Here is a 20,233-nt window from a genome sequence, read left to right as displayed (position 1 = left end):
GATTTGAAGGGTGGGGTAGCCGTTGTACTGTAAAAAAATGAGGCTTAGCACCCAAGTCTCAAGGTGGGTGGCGGCTTTTTATGTTGTTGATGTCTATAAACTCTAGTGTCTGCTTAACACCAGGTGGGCCGTTAGCTCGTCCACGAATATTAGCAATAAAAAAAGAAACAAGGTCAAAGTCTTTAATTTATCGCGATTTTCTCACCCGTCAAATCTAAAATCATATTTTTGGAGTATCTATCTAACTATGCAGTCTTACAACACGCGCTATTGCCAAAATAAAATTTGGCCACATATGCCTTAGCTGAATAAAATTTACTACCAAGTTAGACTGGCTAGAGATTAATGTTAAAGCAAAAACTGGTATTACTACATGGGGAGATTTCTGGGTATTTCTTTAAAATGATTCTGTCATCAATTTCCAACCATCGCATCGCTTGCGGAGCCAAAACCCATTTCAATCACCCGATACCATTACAGAGGGTTTCCAGATATATATTTTTATGTGCCAGTTAGATCTGGAATAAACTGGGAACGGTGTTTCCTGCTACGAGATGTCTTGTTTCAGATGACGTATGACCAGATTCTTTAGCGACAGACGGTCAGGTCAACAAGACTGGAGACTAAGCTCATCAGCCGTATGCCATTCTCTTCGCAGGTAATAGAGAACATCTATACGTACATTATGAATATTGTACTTAATGTATGTATTGGTAACTTTTTAATTTGTCGTTTTTGACGTCTTTCTATAACGACATACTGAAATAAATTCGTATTCCAAATCCCAGTACGGATCTACAGTCAGATTTCAATCGTTAAAGTACTTTGTTTGTAATCAAATCGTTGATTCGTGATTCTATTGGATTATCTGACGTCTTACAGTCGAGATTGTAAACGTTATTGCCGATGGGAAATTTTCAAATTACTTTACAGACGAGATCAGTACATACAAATGTAGTTGGCGTTCACCATTAAAGCGCTGAAAATTATTTCATAAAGCTTTTGTCTTTAAGTTATTACATTTCAGAAACATTTATATAGATGAATTTTAAAAATCTTACTTTTAACCGTGGAGCCATTATAAAGAGGTATGTGACGAAGCTAGCAAACTACTATATCATTAGGGTATTAGGCCCTTGTTGGTGGCTCGACTTCTACTTTATGTGAAATAGTTATTATCAGGTACCTTGAAATATGTGGTCGATATCTCTATTGTGTTGTACAACAGCTACCCCATCCTTTAAACTAAAATGAATACTTTGTAGAGACAGGCAAGATGTCGCCTATCATTGTTAGCCAAGAATACGCATTATCACTAGTAGGTATACAATAATAAATAATAATAATGCGGGAGGTGGCACACGTTCGTTTGGCCCTAAATTGGGAACTAAAGACTGTATTGTATACGTTAAAAACATATATTTAGACATATAGCATTCAGACAGAGAGCAAATAAACCTGATTACAAAACTGATTGCTACGGATTAAGCATTGCAAGTGAAAAAGCAACTTAGTAAAACTTTTATTTTGATACACGATAATTATAAGAGAATAGTTCATTATTAAATAACTTATTCAATAGCGAAAAACAATATTTCTCTTTGACCATTGTTTTTTGGATAAATAAATAAAATGTATTTAGTTTTTCGTTCGAATTTTTTACTGCCTTACACTGGCAAAAGGAACATGTCAGCATCTTAACTCATGATTAGTGTAAACATCTGTCACATGGCTCGTAGGTAGTTTTATTATGTGCCCATTAAAATTCCTTTGGAACGTCTATATCGGTTGTAAAAGTCTTTTAATCCATAAAATGTCAATCAAAACCTTTATTTTTAGGTTTGATTTTTCAATCGGAAACATCGTCTATTTGTTGGATTAAATTTTAAAGATATATAAATAAAATACTAAATCGGATTAGTTCCAATCTATAAGAAAAGACAATTTAGCTTAATCAAATGACCACTGTGAAATAGTCTCTCACTAATACTACCGGTATTAGAGGATTACAATAGTTTGCACAAATAAAATATATTTAGTTAAACTGGAGTATGAGGGATAGAATAAAAATTTGGCTATATAAAAGAAAAACCAGTCATTAAGAAATAGTTTTTATCGAAAATTAGACGATAGTTAACGCAATATTCAATTATCGATGTTTTATTTTTTATTTATTTATTTATTGCTTACATGGGTGGACGAGCTCACAGCCTCCCTGGTGTTAAGTGGTTGCTGGAGCCCATATACATCTACAACGTAAATTCGCCACCAACTTTGAGATATAAGTTCTAAGGTCTCAAGTATAGTTACAACGGCTGCCCCACCCTTCACACCGAAACGCATTACTGCTTCCACAACCGAAATAGGCAGGATGGTGGTACCTACCCGCGCGGACTCACAAGAGGTCCTACCACCAATTACACCTTATATGTCTGTGACCACGTAAAAAGTACATTAGGTATTCAAAATATCTGAAACATTGAAATGACAATAATAAACGCGATAGTAAACCGGAAATATTATTTTATTTATGTCTAAGATTCGTAAAACCCAAACAAAATACTCTAATGGTCTTTTTAAGTCCATCTATTTCTATTTGTGTGTCCCATATTCATTTCCCATTTGCTTGTAATAAGGAATTCTCAGTTATCTTTCCGTTCATTACGAACGTCTGAAGATTACTCGTGTTTCATAAAAATACTACTCCCTTTTTGTAACAGATTGGTCGGGAATAGTCGGGATTACCTGGGATTGGGGTCGCGGACAAAAGCACTGTTGCAATATGTTTCATTTGTCGTATAGCACAATCAAGTCGTTTCTCTTCCTTTCTCACATTTCCTTATCTCGACCCATCTAATAAATGATATTTTGGACATCAAACCTACTTTGTTAATAATTCTATAAAAGTTACAAAAAAATACAATAATTACAGAACTTTTAAGATGCTTACTTCTTACTGGTGGTAGGGCGTCTTGTGGGTAGGTACTACCGCCCTGCCTATTTCTGCCGTGAAGCAGTAATGCGTTTCAGTTTGAAGTGTGAGGCAGTCGTTGTTATGTTCAAAGTAGGACCTACAACTCATGTCTCAAGGTGAGTGGCGGCATTTACGCTTTAAATGTCTATGGGCTCCGGTAACCACTTAACACCAGGCGGGCTGTGAGAATGTCCACCCTATTCCATCCTATCTATGCAATAAATTAAAAAAGTTGCCTAAGTTTTATTTATAATAATTTCTTGCTTAGCATAATTTAGGTCTGCATCACCGTTGTACATACTCGATAACCCAAAACAAACAAACAGCACGTCTTTTAATAATATTTGTGCACTGCTTTTGAAGTTCTCTAGATTCAATTGACTCAGTTCGGCTAGGCAATTGATCGATGCTAGGGACAAATTCGATCAGACAATGGTCGTGTAACTAAACGTTTTCTGATTCGCTTTCACTCTTTTGTGTACGTTTCCCAGCTATACACAAACCTTAAGGCATTATTGTAGCGTTTTAGATTCCTTTTGATGTTTCGATCAGATTAAACATAGCTGTTTCATTTACGGCCAGGACCTGTTTGAGGTATTTCACATCTGCTTTCAAACGATCAGTATCTTTATTCTTCTCGGATTAGCTCAGAATTTAATAACGGGGAATTTCTTCATTCGCAAGTTTATTTGCAAAACAATCATTTTGTGAAATGACATATAAACTAGCATAACCACGTGTTTGTAGTTGGGTGTCGTCGCTCATGGGCATCAGTAATAATACCAGGGACACACGTGCCGCTCTCTTGTTAGTTATCTTCAGAGCTTCTTTGAAGAAGAACATGTCATAGCGAAGGAAACGCCAAATTGTTCATTGCAGTTAGTTTACATAAGCACAATCTAGGTTGTTGGGATGAACTCGGTCCATTGTTGAATTGTACTATATTAGTAGAGGAAATAACGGGATCTTCTTAAATTTAGAATTCCACAGAAATATATAAGGTCCTATGAAAACATATCTACAAGGTTTACATAATAAAGCATCATAGCATCCGCTACATAGGCAAGACAGGGTTCATTTGGCGTAGTTGGTAGAAAGTCAAGATGCCCACTTTTCTTTTTCTGTAAAATAGGTTTTTATCTAAAACATAAAATAACCGCTTTATCTACGAGTATACTAATACTATAAAGCTGAAGAGTTTGTTTGTTTGAACGTGCTAATCTCAGGAGCTACTGGTTCCTATTTGAATTCTTTCAGTGTTAGATAGCCCATTTATCGAGGAAGACTATAGGCTATATATCATCACGCTAAGACCAATGCAAGCGGAGCACCAATAAATAATGTTTAAAAATTTGGGGTTTTAATCCCTTTTGAGGGCTTCCACTGCGTAAATGAAGAGTCGGTAAAATTTTGCGTTATGCCAAATTAACTATTCCACGTGGACGGAGTCGCAGGCAAAAGCTAGTGTCTTTATAAAAAAAAATTGAGAATCTGTGGTCTAGTTAAAGAGTGATCAGCGATGATTGACAAGCGTCCAGCGATAACAATTGCAACAATCTTCGGCCTCCATCTACAGACAATGGCCGGACAGGTCAGGTGCATTTCACTTTCCTCGCTTCACCAACTTCGGACAACTTTTGCTTTCTACTTAATTTGACATGTACAGTTTCTTAAAAAACCTGTCTTGTGTAAGTAATGTCGAGACTTTTTACTGTTTCACTACGGATCTTTACTGTTGTCTGAGTAATGTTTTTATCGATGGAGTTATTCTATTGTAAGGTGATAGTTCAATATGGACAGAATGTTTTGTGCTTTTTAATATATGATGTTAATCTTGCCTGCGACTTAGGTATTCTGGCCGAAAATCATATTAACATGAAGAACCTTGTCAGAATAGTAACACAAAATAATTTTAATTGACCTTTTTACTTGCGTTTAGTATGTAGGGGAAGTGGCAATTTGTTACATTCAACCGCTACCAAGGGAGTTATAGGCTGCATTTAATCTATACAGCATATCTGCTTATTTTTACCTGAGTAATGACACTATAGCAAATATTAATCTACTATATGTTAAAGATATATTTAATAGGTGCTGCCACGTGCCACTGTTTAACTCTATATAATTTAATTGATACAAGAAAAAAGAAAAATCTGATGATTGCCAATAAGAATTCATTGTACTACTCTCAAATATATTATAATATGTAAAAATCATAACATACAGGTCGGATCTTCCTTAAATTAATATAAGATTTTTTTAAATTCAAAGACGTTTTAAATTTCATAGGTATTTTAGTCTCAGCTGCAATTGTCCGTTTCGTCACCTTTGTGTTCTATTAAATGTTTTTGGGCGAGAATATTTGCTTTTGGAAATTGGTTCATAATTATCATTTTTGCTAACGAAAATTTAAAATTTCGTTGATTCGTAGTCCATATAGTTTGCATCCAAGGTTTAGGAACGGTTCCTAAGACATTTAAGGGGAAAAAATCAAAGAAATTCCTTTTGCGTTTTAGTTTGGTAGTTTATCTTCATCACTGGCAGTTTGTCCGCCCTTTCTAAGTTAATGATGTTACAAAAAGGGATGTCGAAAAAAACCGATAATTTACCACCTACCTCAGACAGGACTTTTGATTTACAATACCGATTTTTGCTTACCTGAAAAAGAAAAGAAAAAAAATTTAGTAAATTTTAAATGAAAGCTTATAAAATTATTCTAATTAAGTACAAGCAAAGCGACTGTTTTTTTTTTTTTTTTTTTGTTTAAGCTAATAGATACTTTTATTAAATTTCGACGCTATTGACTACTTCGAAATTTAACAAGATGCATAGGTATTTAAATATTAGAATATAATTATTATGAGAGGTAAAATAATTTAAGGGGGGTTTTGAGTAGACAGTATATAAATATAATATATAACTTTATATGTAAATGAACGAAACTAAGATGTCATGTAAATTTGTAAGTGGTTAATATAATGTTTTGTAAAAGTGTAAATAGAAATGTAAAACACAGTGCATTAAATTATATTTAAGTGTTATTAAATTTTTTGAGGCTATAAATAATTTCATTTAAATGTATCATAAATTTATTCAATGTTTCCTCTTTTTTTGTAATTTCATTGCAATCTTTAAAGTCTATGTTATGTATTCGACATATAGTCTCGAATTCATACCTTGTATTAAAATATTTTGGACAATGATATAATAAATGTTCCATCGTTTGTATGGTGTTTGAATCGCAGGGACAAAAAGGGTCTTGTGTTATACGAAATCTGTGTAAGTATGCTTTATGGTAACCATGTCCTGAGAGAAATTGTGTTACAGCGAAATTTGGTGGAACTTTATCTATAAATTTCTTTAAGGATGTATAATCTGGAAATATCTGCTTGGTGTATTTACAATTATCTACTTCATTATACAGATTAGTAATTTCTTTAGTAAGTGACTTTTGATTTATTTCTTTTACAAAGCTTATTGGGAATTTGGCATAATTAGTATTTGTTGGTGATCCAGCAGCCTCTTTTGCTGCTATATCCGCCAGCTCATTACCAGGTATGTCATTGTGAGCTTTTACCCATACGAATTTAATTTGTTGTCCATTCCTTTCTATTTCGTGGATGCATTTTAGAGTCATGACTGCATGTGGATTAAATGTGTTGCTATTGCATAAGCCTTGTAACGTGGAAAGTGAGTCAGTGACAACGAATGCACATACTCGTTGATCTCTTACCCACTTGCAAGCTGTTGCTATTGCCAATTGCTCAGCTTGGTAGACTGAGCATGAGCTGTGCAGTTTAATTAATTTTTTATGAATTATATTTTGCGAATCCTGTATCACAACAGCAGCACCGACATTATCATCAGACTTGCTGCCATCTGTATACAGGTAGTATATAATTTCTGTATGTCGTAAGAATACTTCTTCAAGTTCGTTTTGGTCATTAGCTATGTAGTGTTTAACAGGCTTTCGGTTAACAGGGTGTAATCTCATTCTAGGATGTGCAGGGGTTTCTAAGGTTATATCATCTGGTAGATACGGAGAAGATTCATTTAGTTTAGTTTTTTCATTGTTTGCTATGGTTTTAATTTGCATGGGAAGTGGTGGAAGCTGGGATAAGACTATTGAAAGTGGTGTATTAATGGTACGAAAACTGCGAATAATTTTAATACAAAACCTTCTCTGATGTGATAAGAGTTGTTTTTGTATGTATTTGTTTTTTAAAGCTGGTTCCCAGATGGACGCTCCATATGACAAGATCGGTACAATGACCTGTTGGTAAATGGTTCTAACATTTTCAGGATGAATTCCCCAGGTGGGACGAACATGTATCTTTAGTTTATTAAAAAGCTTTTTGGTTTTGTCAATTATGTATTTTACATGATTAGTAAAGGTTAATTTGGAATCTATATTTATGCCAAGATATTTAATATTATTTACATGCTTGAGATATTTGTCATTCAATTGGATCTGTATATTTTTTGCTTTATTTGTAAACGCAATCAGTTGTGTTTTTTCGGGACTAAAGGTTAACTTATTGACATTTCCCCATTTCAGAATTTTATTGATAGTTCTATTGATATTATCCTCTAGGGATTGAATATTTTTATGAGCTGAGATCAGAAGCACATCATCAGCATATGCTTGTAAATATGTCTCGTCTGGTAAGGGGATTGATAACAAATCATCCATTATGAGATTCCACATAGGTGGGCCACAGACAGATCCTTGAATGCAGCCTCGTGACATTGCTCTTGTGGATTCAACGTCTGATAACCTGACCACTACTTCGCGCTCTTCTGTGTAACTTAGGAGAATACCATATATATTTCTGGGACATTTGATTCGTTTCAACTGACAAAATATTGATGGCCACCAAGCATTGTCGAATGCGCCTCTTATGTCGAGTGACACTATTGCCACTTGTTGTCCAGCATCCTTGGCCTCTCTTACAATCTTGATGGCTTTACTTACAGCCATAACTGTCGATTTCTGAAGTTTAAAACCGTACTGTTTTTCGTTATCGATCTGGTTAGTATACATGTGACTGTTAGTACGAAAACCGGTGATTTTTACAAAAGAGGGTGGAATCTTTTGTTCCCTAGATAAACACACACAGTGCTCCACCAACTCCTCGAAATTATCCAACTCGATCTCGATTTACACTTGAATAGATCAAATTTTCTATTGTACAGCTCTGAACCATTGTGATCGGGCACGTGTGACGGGAAATTCGACTAATTCTGTGTGCTTTCATCGTTTTAGTGAAGGGAAATCGAATGTTGCCTCAGCTGCCAAATTCTTGATAAACAACACCAATTTTTTTTATTAATATGATTTGTAATATCTCGCTATATACGTTATTATTTTGTTATTTTGATGTATTAAAATAAATAATGAATGCAATGAATTGAAAACGGGCACCTATAGCTTATATAGCTTTATCACTAAAACAAATCTCTTCTAGGCGTTCTTTAAACGCGATATATATATCCTGATTTGTATTGTTTTGATGTAAATTTAATTATAAAGTGATTCCTTGGTTTTAATCATATGAAATGTTTTTTTTCTTAAGTTATCTGCACCTCAATCTTGTCGTACAAAATTCGAGTACCAAGATTTTCAATCTTCCAAAAAGTCGACAACGGCCCTCGTCTCGAGACAGTGCAGGTACAAAGGGCGAGCCTCCTAGCCCGAACAAAGGGTATTGAAAGGCTCAGTCTCAGGGCACACGAATAATAGCTCGGAGAATTCGACCCGGCGCGGCCGGGACCTGACTCAAGAATTTATGCCGGCAAGGATATTGCGCGATTGGTCGTCTGCGTTGGCACGAGAAATAAACGCTTTGATTTCTTTGCGTTCGTTTTGATATTTCGGTTATGAGTCTAGGGTTGCCAGACGTCCTGTATTTCCCGAGACGTCCCGTATTTTATTAGGCTTAGTTTAAAATGTCCCGGCGGGACTGACTCTGTCCCGTATTGGAACCGTACGATTATAATTGTATTGATTTTTATAAATATGTTATAAACGATAAAAATATGTTAAAACTGACTTGCTCCTCGGAGAAATATCAAAAAAATTATAATAAAGAATGTCACTATATAATTTTGTTTTTTATTTGTCCCGGGTAAAAAAACTAAATTCCCATATATTTTTGCCTCTTTAAGCATTTGCCCTTTATAGGCTGAAAAAAATGTAGCAACCCTAGTTATGACCTTCAAGAATATAAACGTTAAGTATTTTGTTTGGTCTCCATTTACGAGTGTACGTATCAATATGATGCTGAGATATCGAACCACGAGAAATTAAAATGAATTGAAATGTATCATTTTGTCAATTTACATCGCAGCAAACCTTAGTTATATAAATATAGATTTTTTCAATCGATCTGGCCATTAAGTTCTAATTTTTTTTTATTGTAAATGGTTGTCTAGTAAATTCTGTCTTTAAAATTAGATGGACTTTTTTTTGTTTCAGTACATAGGCTGAGAGCCACATCATTCTTATCAGCCAGTAAATTAGTATTCAAACTAGTTCAGACTCCTTATCAAGAACAATTAAGTATTACTTTAATCTCCACTACAGATATGCTAAGCAGTCCTCGTTATTCCTCTTATAGTAAACAAATAACACTGTCTCCATTAAATGCAAATTCTTCCCGGCCCCCAAAAAAGGAGCGGACGACAGTCGTGCGGAAAAATATATACTTTTTCTTTACAAATACTCTCACGAATGCCTTGTGCGAGTACGTACAGGCTCAAAGCATAAGAAAGGGGAAGAATGGTCTTTGAAAAAAAAAAGAAACATTAAAATGTCAACTTATTACGTAGACCACGACGTCTCATCGTTAATAATAACAAATTGCATTATTTTCTATGTTTCATCTGTGGTCCACACTATCTTGTAGTTATGTAGGACTTTTTGGCGGGAACGCGAGGAGTGAAGTTGTGTGATTTGTTTTATTTTGTCTATTTAGTGTTTCTTCGGGTTTAAATGTGTAATAATGGTGGTTTATTAACTGTTTAATATCTGTGAAAGTGCACAAATGTGGGAAAATGAAACAAAGCCGCTGGACGTAACTTTTCGGGATCCTCCAAAAAGTCCACTGAAAAATCTTAGTAAATGACCACCATTTTACTGAGATTAGATTTCATCTCATATCATCTCATTTAATTTCATCCTAGTTGATTAATGTCTCAAATTAATCATTTTCATTTCATTTCACTCCTTAATATCATTTTTCATAAAATTAAGAATATAGATTAAAATAAGACATGACTTAAAGGTCTCAGTTACCAGGTCATAAAATCTCTTTAAAAAAAAAAAAAATGTAGTTATGTTTTTTTTTTGCTGTAGAATAGGTAAAATAGAAAAGAGGTTTTAATTTTTTTAATTCTTAAGCACCGTAATAAGAAAACTAGCGGGAATGATTATGTACACAGCTGTATACAAATATTAAGTGTATAATCTATTTCAACAGTTCTATATCAACAAATACACTCTTTTGTTAGAATAAATAAAGAATATTGTCGAATAATTTATTATTAAGTATTATATTTATTATAAATTTTATTAGGTTTCTGCGTGCAATATCACTACATAGTGTGAAACAAAGTCGCTTTCTCTGTCCCTATATCCCTATGTATGCTTAAATCTTTAAAACTACGCAACGGATTTTAATGCGGTTTTTTTTAATAGATAGAGTGATTGAAGAGGAAGGTTTATATGTATAATAACATCCATTAAATAGTGGAGAAAACAATAATAAATTACAGTTTCTGACGCGAAGTGAGGGCGGGTCGATAGTAAATGTATAAACACGACGTTTTACTTTGCATTCCAATCTGTGCCTTAAATATCTTCAAGACCATAACTCACAATATGATTGATAAATTATATGATCGTTTACCATCATTAAGATTTATACTTAGCATGTCCGCCAGTGTCTGTAATAAAACCGAATACTTTAAAGACCATTTCTCCGAGTTCGATGACCTCGTTAAATATTAGTCGATTATGACACACAAACAGATAACGGTGCCTTTCTCACGTAAGTGTCAATTAAACGAACTTATATACCGATGGAACAATGGCCCGTTGCCGCTGCTGTGCCGACTGTCGCGACGAAATCACTATTAAATCGTTATTCGTTGGAATAAATTGCCGACGTACATATTTTATTGTATATACATATTTGCTCTTTTGTATTATTTTCACAATGGAAACGATTTGTTGCTAAATGCTAAGTAATCGGAATTTTAAGTGATGAACATTGCAACATGGAAACGGAGATGGCGGTTATTGAGTGATAGATGAACGGACGATAGACGAACATAATGTCTTCAATGTTACTTTCCATACGTTAATAATATATTACAGAATTATCTATAGACAAGATCGATAGTATTTATTAGTATTGAATAATTTTTTTCTTTTCTATTGCCTTTGTAGGCAGACGAGCATATGGCCCACCTGATGGTAAGTGGTTACAGTCCCTTATGGACGTCAGCAATGTAAGGGGCAGAGTCAAGCCGCTGCGAGAAGGACATTTCATAGCGCTCGGGAAACACCGTGGAGGGGAGTTCATTCCAAAGCCGGATGGTGCGTGGCAGAAAAGACCTCTGGAAACGCACTGTCGATGAACGCAGCGGTTCCAGATAATATGGATGAACTCTGCTCCTATGGCGGGAGTTGCAATGATAAAAAGGAGATGAGGATTCAAATTAAAAATGAATGTAGGTGGTCTCAAGTAGGGAGATATATCAAGACGTCGTGAGCTGCATCAAATCTGCTCTCTCTTACACAACTATTACGACAACCCTGTCAAGACTACAGCTGTTACTGAGAAGAGTTGAATTGTCATCACTATTGAATATCGGCCGTCTGCCTCACCTATTGCAGTCAGAGGGTACACAATTAGGTACGCCATCAGGATAAACTTCAGATTTACCGCTCAACACTATGCGGAGAAGCATTAAACTAGGTTATATTGTTCAACTATTCAACTATTATTACACGAAATTAATTCCGGTCGTAGTTCAACCGCAGCTCTTGTTCGAAACCGGTTATCCGGGCCGGAGTCGACGAGAGCCGGTTATTAAATTTGCGTGGATTTCGAGAGGTAAACTAGATTCGTAACTTCGTATATATATTACGATAGTTTTATCAGTTCACGATTTAGTTACGAAGTGTTTTATTTTTTAGAACAATATCGAGATATCACTGTAGCTCTGACATGGTAATGTTGATTGGAATTCTTATATTCAAAATAGAATTTGTTTTGCGCCAGAATTTATATTGTTTTGCGTTGTTTGCAATTCTATTTTAAAAAAAGATCATTATTATTACGTCTTCTTACTACGATTTACATTTAAGAGTTCCCATTACTAACGCCACAATCACTGTACTAGATTGTCTACTGCCTACATGTATAAAACGTATCAAATGATGGTGGTTTTTTATTATTGCTTAGATGGCTGAACGAGCTCACAGACCACGTAGTGTTGTGTGGTTACTAGAGCCCATAGACATCTACTACTTAAATGCGCCACCCACCTTGAGATATAAGTTCTAAGGCTCAAGTATAGTTACAACGGCTGCCCGGCCCTGCAAACCGAAACGCATTTCTGCTTCACGGCAGAAATAGGCGTGGGGTGGTACCTACCCGCGCGGACTCACAAGAGGTCCTACCACCAGTAAAAAATATATGAATAGTTATAGTATTTAAGTCCTCTTAAATCATTCTATAGATATTTATTTAAAGTCGCCGCGATATCTTAAAACAATTCGTAAAAAGCTTTACTTTATCCCCTGCCGATGTCTCATTGTTAAAGACAAAATCTATTTTCATAGCTCGTTCATCGTTATCTATGTACATATATGTATTTCTACAATAATATTAAAATCAAATAAACTCTGATCCTCTAACATATAAAAACAATCTTAACAATAAATCATTCTGATTTCTGGCACAAACGTGACCAGATGTGAAACATCTATTAAAACAACAAAACAAAAGCATGCGAGTAATATATATTTTTTTTTTGCAGGCCTTGCAGATCGGCGCAATTTATCTAACATATTTCAAAGTGGACCGGTTTCGCTCAGAAATATCCGGTTATAAATTGGCTGTGATCTCGAAGGAATGAAAGTCATGCAGTTTACAGGCATAGCGTACGATTGAATGTTGGCAGATTTGTTCTAGAAATCTGTTTTCGTTTAATATTTTTAAATAACCGTATTATTTTTGAAAATGATTTCATTCGCTTTTTAGTACTGTCGTTGTGGCCTAAAGGATAAGACGTCCTCGGTGTACAAATCTGGTGGCAGGACCTCTTATGAGTCCGCACGGGTAGGTACCACCGCCCTGCCTATTTCTGCCGTGAAGCAGTAATGCGTTTCGGTTTGAAGGGCGGGGCAGCCGTTGTAACTATACTGAGACCTTAGAACTGATATCTTAAGGTTGGTGGCGCATTTACGTCGTAAATGTCTATGGGCTCCAGTAACCACTTAACACCAGGTGGGCTGTGAGCTCGGCCACCAATCTAAGCAATAAAAAAAATGGCTGTGTCGGGCTTCGAATCTTGAGAATAAAAACGAAAGCACCAATTTTTGGCAGTGAAAGCGGTACATGACGCGTATTCGAACGATCAATCTATTCCTTTACCATAAATGAAGGAAGGGCCATAAAAATGCACATTTCTGAGTTATTGCTGTTAGCAGCGCTTATTGTGTCCAGCACCAGAGACCCCAGGAAAGCCATTTAAAGTTAAAGAGTTGGAAAAAAATATCATAACAAAAAAAGCTTCCTCAGGCTATTTGAATTTGATAAACATAATTGAAGTTAAATTAAAAACATCGCTCTGTTGATACTAATACCAAATAAAACGGAGCTTTAATAACAAAGATACCACACAAAGTCACCCCTCGATATTTTTTTAATTTTTGATTGCTTATTGCTTAGGTGTGTGGACGAGCTCACAGCCCACCTGGTGTTAAGTGGTTACTGGAGCCCATAGACATCTACAATGTAAATGCGCCACCCGCCTTGAGATATAAGTTCTAAGGTCTCGGTATAGTTACAACGGCTGCCCCGCCCTTCAAACCGAAACGCATAACTGCTTCAGTAATGTGTTTTAGGCAGAAATAGGCGGGGTGGTGGTACTTACCCGCGCGGACTCACAAGAGGTCCTACCACCAATAAATAATATACTTAACGCGAAAATTTCACGCCTCGAAAGGACAGACCAAGAGAAACGAATACCATATTTGAAAACAATGTCAAATGATACATACAATACAAAGCGTTTTGTGCTTATTAGTGTCTGTAGGGTCTGTAGTTGAGACCCGTAACGGTCGAATATAATGTCGGACAGAGCGGGTCGACCGTGCACGCTCCGAGATAACCGGCAGCTGTATCACGTATTTCGCAGACAATTAGCAGAAGACAAATATTGTGCAAATATTGCTGTCAACTGTCCATTTCGTATTACGGACTTACAACAAAAAAGCAGATCGCGGACCATCACTAGTGCTGCCTCTGCAGAGCGATTTGTGAAACTTTAGTGCATTCTTTTCCATACAACTAACAACAACTGGCCTAAAGTCGGTATTACGGATGCTTTTGTCTGCCACACAACAGCAGATATTTAGCAATTTCGTTTGTCAAATTTGCGACACCTTTTGTATCTGGTGCTGAATTGTTGCTAACTATCTGCAAGTGTAAAATTTGTGAAATTAAATTATTTTAACTTGATTTAGGTAAGTGTAATTGGTTTAGATCTTTATTTGTGTTTGTATTTTCCATAGTATTAACATTAAATACCACGCTGGGCAATTTAAGTACATTAATAATGTTGAGGTTATAAAGTTTATTTTTTACAAATTAATATTTCTTCTAGGTATGTACTATGGACAGAGCTCAAATAATAAATGGGGCTTTGGAGTCTAAGGAACTTAGGTCGGATACATACGAATCAGTGCGTTTGCGACGCTGTCTTCGTGATCAAGCCTGACCCCTTAATCTATCGGAAAGTTTGTTCAGAACACATTACAGAATTTCGAAACATCAATATTTACAATTGTGCTCTGAATTAAAGCCGTTAATAACCTAGATCATCAAGACGAACAAGAATAGAAAGTAAAATGCAAGGTACTTATATATATTCAATTTAACATTATAATATGTGTAAATAATGAAGAAAATAAAAGATTCACAAAATCTTGTCTTCAAAAGTAGCATTGTTTTTTTGATTTCAGATTTATTCTTAACTAAATGTTTTAAATAACTTGTTTATACAGGTGTTAACAGCATTGCAAAATTTCATACCAGAAACCTGTGGGAATGAGCTTTTTGCATTTTGAGTTAAACTGTAGTAAATCCAATGCCATTAGGGAAGTGGCTATGGCATTAAACAATCTTCCAGTTTTATTGAAACATTTAAAGTTTCTGCAAACAGTACAATGGGTCACAAGTTATTAAAAATGGGTAAGTTAAATAATTATCTTATAGTATAGAGCACAAGAGTTCCACTGATTTTACAATTTCCACGAGTCAATCATATATATCAGTTATATTCTTGAAGCTTTATAACTATAGCTATATTTAGCTTTAGATAGCTATATTTTAAACAGAGTTCTGAGAAATGTCAAGTCCTGGTGAAACTGGAAAGGCCTTCAGGCCACCATTAATCTTTCCTACATATTTTTTTTTTTAATTCAAAATTTGTCTTATTTTTATAGTACATAGATATTTCAACAATAATAATTTTGTGATTGAAAACATTATATAATAGTAAATAAATTTCTTTTCATTATAGGTTTTACAATAAATTTGGCTTTCCTGGGGTTTTGGGGTGTATAGATGGCACTCATTTGCACTTATCAGATCTTCTGTATATGAAGAAAGGTTTTAGAACCGCAAGCATTATCATTTCAAGAATGTGCAAATAGTAAGTATTTTGCTGAAGCCTATCATTCACAATAACAAACATTTGATAGTACTTATTTAAAGAATTACATTTTTCAGATCTGTGATAGTGATCTTAACATTTTAAGTATTGATGCAACATTTCATGATACATTTGTCTGGCTTATCACAACTGAATATGCCTATGCAGGACCTGCACCATAATAGTGAAAAAGTTTGGTTTTTAGGCAAGTAAAACATCATGAGCTCTGTCTCAGTAACCTGACTACAAAAATACTCAATCTAAAAGTATATTTAAAACTGGGAAGGCCGTTAATATATAGTACTACAGTAATGTTTATTGTCATACACTGTTGACCATTGTGAGTATTGAAAGCCAGTTGGAGATGCTTGTTGGTACATAGAGTACTGCATTATGATCATTATATGATGGCCAAGACCATAATTGTTAGCTTGTATTGCATAACATGGCAAACACACATGGGTTTCCAGTGCCCCAACTCTCTGACGAAGATGCTGAAATTGATGTTTCTTATCAAATTCATAACATTGTATTTTTTGGGAGAGAAGAGGAAACACAGCACTTAGCACCATGTCAACATTTAAGGGTGGTTCAATTGGATTGTGGAGAACAGACATTAAATTTAGTCCAACCTCTATATTCTAGTAATTTTATGTAGATATTTTTAAAACTGCTGTTCTTAATTATGTGAACTGAGAGGGCAAGAATAGCCTAATTATTTCTGCTTATAATTTTTTAATTGTGCTTAGTGGAAATATACATATTTCCTTAACATTTTTTTGTTTATAGTAAAGGATGGATTCATAACTATTTGAAAGCAAAATTGTGAGGTTGTTTTATATCTGTCGTGCTCAATTTGTTCTGTATCATTTTATCTTTATGTTAACCCCGTTTGTATGTTGTGTTGTTATATATATTATTGTATATACTGCTGTTTTAAATAATAGAATAGAATGAATAACAAATCGACTAGTAATTCATAATTCTTCTAGATTTTGTTGGATACTTACATGAATATTACTTACAAAATGAAAAACATAATTCATAATTTAGACAAAATGTGGATCAACCACCACTGATTTATGTTCATTGTGATAATAATAATAATATAAATATAAATATTTAACTGGTCCTGTGATAAGTTCGTAAAGAACTTGTGTTACAGGTACCAGATAACGGAAATAAATGTAAGATTTTTATTATACACATACATATATTTAATATACATCCATAACCCTGGAAAAGACATTTATATTTATCATACAAATATCTTCCCTGGGCGGGATTCGAACCCGCGACCCCCTTGTGTAGCGACCATGTCACTTACCACTACACCAGACGGCCGTTAGATACGTTTGGTAATTATTATTTTTGTGTAATTTTGTTTTATTTGAATAATAATTCTTAAATGAGGAAATCGTAGTTTGTTTGTAATACATGTCCAACTTCTTGCCGCATGAAATTGAAGCCACAATTGAAATATAATATTGACTGCCGATAACTTCAAAGAAACATAACTGAACTTGGGGCCGAGGTAAGTAGGATGATAGCAAGGTGATAGCTCTATAACCCTATAGACTAGAAGCAGAACATGCCAAATACTGTGAGTACAAAATATACAATGAAGCTAAATACTGGTATTCTACTAGTGGTAGGACCACTTGTGAGTCCGCACGAGTAGGGACCACCACTCCGCCTATTTCTACCGTGAAGCAGTAATGCGTTTCGTTTTGAAGGGTAGAGCAGCCGTTGTAACTATACTGAGACCTTAGAACTTATATCTCAAGGTGGGTGGCGCATTTACGTTGTAGATGGCTATGGGCTCCAGTAACCACTTAACACCAGGTGGGCTGTAAGCTCGTCCACCCATCTTAGCAATAAAAAAATAAATAGTCATTTTGAAATGCTTAGTTGAGAGTAGTTTTATTAGCGTAAAATATACTCATTAGTGTTATAAAATTTACTGTAGTACCAGCCTAAAGTAAAACGTATATATTTGGATTTGCTTGGCTATTGTAACAAGCGCTATTTCGTTTTTATGGTAATATAAACTATTACGGACTTAGCTAAAATTAAAACAAAATTGAACTTATTATTTTAAACAAGGTTTTTGCCGATATTGGTCAATTCCTTGAATTTTTTTATATATCTCAGCTGGAAGATGCGCGGCCTCTGCTTGCGTACGAGCAGCCTCTGCTGAAATGAAAGCTGCATGAGCCAGTGGTTCGCCTTAGTTTCCATTTTCTCCTCTTTCTACAACTACAGCTCACGATGTGTCTACTCTTGTTTGTTGTCCGCTATAGTCTAGATAATATAATGATTGATTAACATTCTTACTGCAGTGAGTGAGTGCAAAGAGTACCTGGTTAATGAATAAAAATAACTTACTAAATATCGGCCTGATATTTGCAATGAAGCTTCTCTTAAGATGGCTTCGTCGACGAAAAACTGGGCTAATTATAAAAATAAATATTTATTTATTGTCTTAAAATATTAGATTCATTTGTTTATAAATAATATAGAACATTAAGTTAATGTCTGACATGCAGTTTCCTATTCACGTCATATTGCCCATGACCTTGGGTGAACATTATTTTGAATAGTCTGCACAGCTTTTATTTTCCTTCAAGCTGTGAAAGACTACACTATATTTCTGGTATTCAAATCAAAGCCTACTCTTGCCAAGTCAAACAAATCCACTATCTATTGCTTGATAAAGAATAGCAGCATCTCGCCTAGAATGTCATCGACTGGTTGTTCTAGCGTTGTCGGCCTCATGTCGGCGTAAGATGGATCTGTTGTACCTACACGTTATTATTGATAAAACCATAAAACTAACTCATTTATTCTAGAATTTACTATTTAATTTGAAATCGTCGTGGCCTAAGCGGTGTAGTAGAGACGGCCGACTTTCTAATAAAGATGCGACTGAACCAGTGTTAGAATCCCGCAGGCAGATATCAATAAATCGTTGTGAGCTTATGTACTTACTTAATTGATAATGAAATTAATAAATTAGGCTATAATTTTGATCCATTCTTTTTTAAAATAGGTTCGTAACGTAAACAACTATCTGATTACAAATTATCAAACGATTACAAAAAAAAATGTTATCAGTGTTTAACATGACACAATTACATTTTTATAGCTATTATTCAAAATAAAGCAAAAATGATTATTAGATCACTTATTTTTAGTAACGCTTCAATGAAAAGAACAGAATAAGCAGCTCTCACTTGGCGTTTCAAACGTGAATTCCACTTAAACATTTCGAAATGTTTATATGTAACGCGCTTTTATAAATTCATTTGCCGGTTTGTTCAGCAAAAAAAAAGTAATGTGGCTTTTTAGTGCCAATTATTGCTACCCGATTGCGACTGGCGCTAGTTGTATGACAGAAAACTGCAGTAAGCGGTAAGCGAACAATCGCGGTACGTGATACGAAATAATTTGACGTTTTGCGATCGGTCGCGACGCGTCTGCACAACATCTGCAAAATTGTGGCTGTCGCAAATTTTTACGTGATCAGGGGGCCGGCGACTACGTGAGGTGCCCTCAGCGACCCGAAAGATAAAAATAGATAGCACTGTTACGACTACACGTTACAATATTAATTTACAACTTTTACGGTCGCTTTATCGTTTTACGTGTGTTTTATGTGAAGTTTTAGTAAATTTATAGATTTACTAGCTAACCCGGCAGACTTCGTAGTGCCTCAATCGATAAATAAAATTCCTAAACTTTTGTATAAAATAAACTTAAAAAAAAACAAAAGGAATCCGTCCGACGCGGGACACATCAAAGGAAAAACAAAATGGTTATTTTTTATTTAATTCCGAACACTTTCATATTTATCTACCTTTTAAACCTTCTCTGGACTTCCAGAAATAATTCAAGACCAAAATTAGCCAAATCGGTCCAGCCGTTCTGAGTTTTAGCGAGACTAACCAACAGCAATTCATTTTTACTTATATAGATAGAAGATAAATTCATGTTTGATAGATGTACCTAGCTGAAGGATTGTAACTAAGCATGTTCATTCTTTTCGTTTGGTTGTGTTTAGCTCATTATAAGTACGCCAGTCTCCCCCTTCAAAACTAAGCGCTGGCTTCCCCCAAAAATATCTTTCTTTGATGTCTACAAACACAGCAACTCATAAAAGCAATTTCACTAAAAGATAGGGAGAACGTCTGTCTGCGAACAGACAGCGTCGGTGACAAGCCTCGAAGGCGCTCAATGGAATTTGATGCACACAATTTCTCATAATGTTTTGCGTGATTTCATTTTAATTTAATTTAATATCGAAAT

At 35.0% G+C, this 20,233-nt stretch overlaps 1 protein-coding gene and 3 long non-coding RNA genes across 22 annotated transcripts in view; 2 read left to right on the top strand and 2 right to left on the bottom strand.

The window, feature by feature from the left end:
* Window positions 1–20,233, bottom strand: part of LOC101736209 (caskin-2) — a 339,004-nt gene that overhangs the window by 128,351 nt on the left and 190,420 nt on the right. The window lies entirely within an intron of this gene.
* LOC134200473 (uncharacterized) lies at window positions 6,156–6,418 on the top strand. The gene is made up of 2 exons (XR_009975425.1): window positions 6,156–6,253; window positions 6,340–6,418. It is a non-coding gene; the product is annotated as an uncharacterized LOC134200473 (long non-coding RNA).
* LOC101739649 (uncharacterized) lies at window positions 14,364–17,342 on the top strand. 2 transcript variants are annotated; one of them, XR_005245706.2, is made up of 5 exons: window positions 14,364–14,735; window positions 14,876–15,126; window positions 15,276–15,462; window positions 15,794–15,925; window positions 16,003–17,342. It is a non-coding gene; the product is annotated as an uncharacterized LOC101739649 (long non-coding RNA). The 2 variants fall into 2 exon arrangements; XR_009975418.1 differs by having other exon boundaries at window positions 14,364–15,126.
* Window positions 17,833–18,909, bottom strand: LOC134200468 (uncharacterized). Its single transcript, XR_009975420.1, has 2 exons — window positions 18,314–18,909; window positions 17,833–18,229 (listed from the first exon to the last, which is right to left on the bottom strand). It is a non-coding gene; the product is annotated as an uncharacterized LOC134200468 (long non-coding RNA).

This window comes from Bombyx mori, chromosome 17, assembly GCF_030269925.1.
Source record: "Bombyx mori chromosome 17, ASM3026992v2".
NCBI lineage: Eukaryota > Metazoa > Arthropoda > Insecta > Lepidoptera > Bombycidae > Bombyx > Bombyx mori.
The sequence above is the reverse complement of the archived record's forward strand: the minus strand, read 5'-3'. Positions and strand labels throughout refer to the sequence as shown.